The sequence below is a fragment of the Labrus mixtus genome, unplaced genomic scaffold, assembly GCF_963584025.1.
Source record: "Labrus mixtus unplaced genomic scaffold, fLabMix1.1 SCAFFOLD_58, whole genome shotgun sequence".
In the NCBI taxonomy this organism is placed as follows: Eukaryota; Metazoa; Chordata; class Actinopteri; order Labriformes; family Labridae; genus Labrus; species Labrus mixtus.
The window spans coordinates 130,321-133,035 of NW_026870336.1; positions in this window are offsets into that span (position 1 = coordinate 130,321).

Consider the following 2,715-nt stretch of genomic DNA (forward strand, 5'->3'; position numbering starts at 1 on the left):
TGGGAGTGCTGGACAGCAAGTGGGGGGCTCTGGGAGCCCCTGGGTGGGCTGGAGGAGTGAGATAGAGGGCCTGGAGCTCTGCTGGGAGTGCTGGACAGCAAGTGTGGGGCTCCTGGGGGCTCTGGGAGCCCCTGGGTGGGCTGGAGGAGTGTGAGAGAGGGCCTGGAGCTCTGCTGGGAGTGCTGGACAGCAAGTGTGGGGCTCCTTGGGGCTCTGTGAGCCCCTGGGTGGGCTGGAGGAGTGTGAGAGAGGGCCTGGAGCTCTGCTGGGAGTGCTGGACAGCAAGTGTGGGGCTCCTTGGGGCTCTGTGAGCCCCTGGGTGGGCTGGAGGAGTGTTAGAGAGGGCCTGGAGCTCTGCAGGTAGTGCAGGACAGCAAGTGTGGGGCTCCTGGGGGCTCTGGGAGCCCCTGGGTGGGCTGGAGGAGTGAGACAGAGGGCCTGGAGCTCTGCTGGGAGTGCTGGACAGCAAGTGTGGGGCTCCTGGGGGCTCTGGGAGCCCCTGGGTGGGCTGGAGGAGTGAGACAGAGGGCCTGGAGCTCTGCTGGGAGTGCTGGACAGCAAGTGTGGGGCTCCTGGGGGCTCTGGGAGCCCCTGGGTGGGCTGGAGGAGTGTGAGAGAGGGCCTGGAGCTCTGCTGGGAGTGCTGGACAGCAGGTGTGGGGCTCCTGGGGGCTCTGGGAGCCCCTGGGTGGGCTGGATGAGTGTTAGAGAGGGCCTGGAGCTCTGCAGGTAGTGCTGGACAACAAGTGTGGGGCTCCTGGGGGCTCTGGGAGCCCCTGGGTGGGCTGGAGGACTGTGAGAGAGGGCCTGGAGCTCTGCTGGGAGTGCTGGACAGCAAAGGTAAGGCTCTGGGAGCCCCTGGGTGGGCTGGAGGAGTGTTAGAGAGGGCCTGGAGCTCTGCAGGTAGTGCTGGACAGCAAGTGTGGGGCTCCTGGGGGCTCTGGGAGCCCCTGGGTGGGCTGGAGGAGTGTGAGAGAGGGCCTGGAGCTCTGCTGGGAGTGCTGGACAGCAAGTGTGGGGCTCCTGGGGGCTCTGGGAGCCCCTGGGTGGGCTGGAGGAGTGTTAGAGAGGGCCTGGAGCTCTGCTGGGAGTGCTGGACAGCAAGTGTGGGGCTCCTGGGGGCTCTGGGAGCCCCTGGGTGGGCTGGAGGACTGTGAGAGAGGGCCTGGAGCTCTGCTGGGAGTGCTGGACATCAAGTGTGGGGCTCATGGGGTCTCTGGGAGCCCCTGGGTGGGCTGGAGGAGTGTTAGAGAGGGCCTGGAGCTCTGCAGGTAGTGCTGGACAGCAAGTGTGGGGCTCCTGGGGGCTCTGGGAGTCCCTGGGTGGGCTGGAGGAGTGAGACAGAGGGCCTGGAGCTCTGCTGGGAGTGCTGGACAGCAAGTGTGGGGCTCCTGGGGGCTCTGGGAGCCCCTGGGTGGGCTGGAGGACTGTGAGAGAGGGCCTGGAGCTCTGCTGGGAGTGCTGGACAGCAAGTGTGGGGCTCCTGGGGGCTCTGGGAGGAGTGTGAGAGAGGGCCTGGAGCTCTGCTGGGAGTGCTGGACAGCAAGTGTGGGGCTCATGGGGGCTCTGGGAGCCCCTGGGTGGGCTGGAGGAGTGTTAGAGAGGGCCTGGAGCTCTGCAGGTAGTGCTGGACAGCAAGTGTGGGGCTCCTGGGGGCTCTGGGAGCCCCTGGGTGGGCTGGAGGAGTGTGAGAGAGGGCCTGGAGCTATGCTGGGAGTGCTGGACAGCAAGTGTGGGGCTCCTGGGGGCTCTGGGAGCCCCTGGGTGGGATGGAGGAGTGTTAGAGAGGGCCTGGAGCTCTGCAGGTAGTGCTGGACAGCAAGTGTGGGGCTCCTGGGGGCTCTGGGAGCCCCTGGGTGGGCTGAAGGAGTGAGACAGAGGGCCTGGAGCTCTGCTGGGAGTGCTGGACAGCAAGTGTGGGGCTCCTGGGGGCTCTGGGAGCCCATGGGTGGGCTGGAGGAGTGTGAGAGAGTGCCTGGAGCTCTGCTGGGAGTGCTGGACAGCAAGTGTGGGGCTCCAGGGGGCTCTGGGAGCCCCTGGGTGGCCTGGAGGAGTGTTAGAGAGGGCCTGGAACTCTGCTGGGAGTGCTGGACAGAAAGTGTGGGGCTCCTGGGGGCTCTGGGTGCCCCTGGGTGGGCTGGAGGAGTGTTAGAGAGGGCCTGGAGCTCTGCTGGGAGTGCTGGACAGCAAGTGTGGGGCTCTGGGAGCCCCTGGGTGGGCTGGAGGAGTGAGATAGAGGGCCTTGAGCTCTGCTGGGAGTGCTGGACAGCAAGTGTGGGGCTCCTGGGGGCTCCGGGAGCCCCTGGGTGGGCTGGAGGAGTGTGAGAGAGGGCCTGGAGCTCTGCTGGGAGTGCTGGACAGCAAGTGTGGGGCTCATGGGGGCTCTGGGAGCCCCTGGGTGGGTTGGAGGAGTGTTAGAGAGGGCCTGGAGCTCTGCAGGTAGTGCTGGAGACTAAGTGTGGGGTGTGGGGCTCCTGGGGGCTGGAGGAGTGTTAGAGAGGGCCTGGAGCATGCAGGTAGTGCTGGAGACTAAGTGTGGGGCTCCTGGGGGCTCTGGGAGCCCCTGGGTGGGCTGGAGGAGTGAGACAGAAGGCCTGGAGCTCTGCTGGGAGTGCTGGACAGCAAGTGTGGGGCTCCTGGGGACTCTGGGAGCCCCTGGGTGGGCTGGAGGAGTGTGAGAGAGGGCCTGGAGCTCTGCAGGTAGTGCAGGACAGCA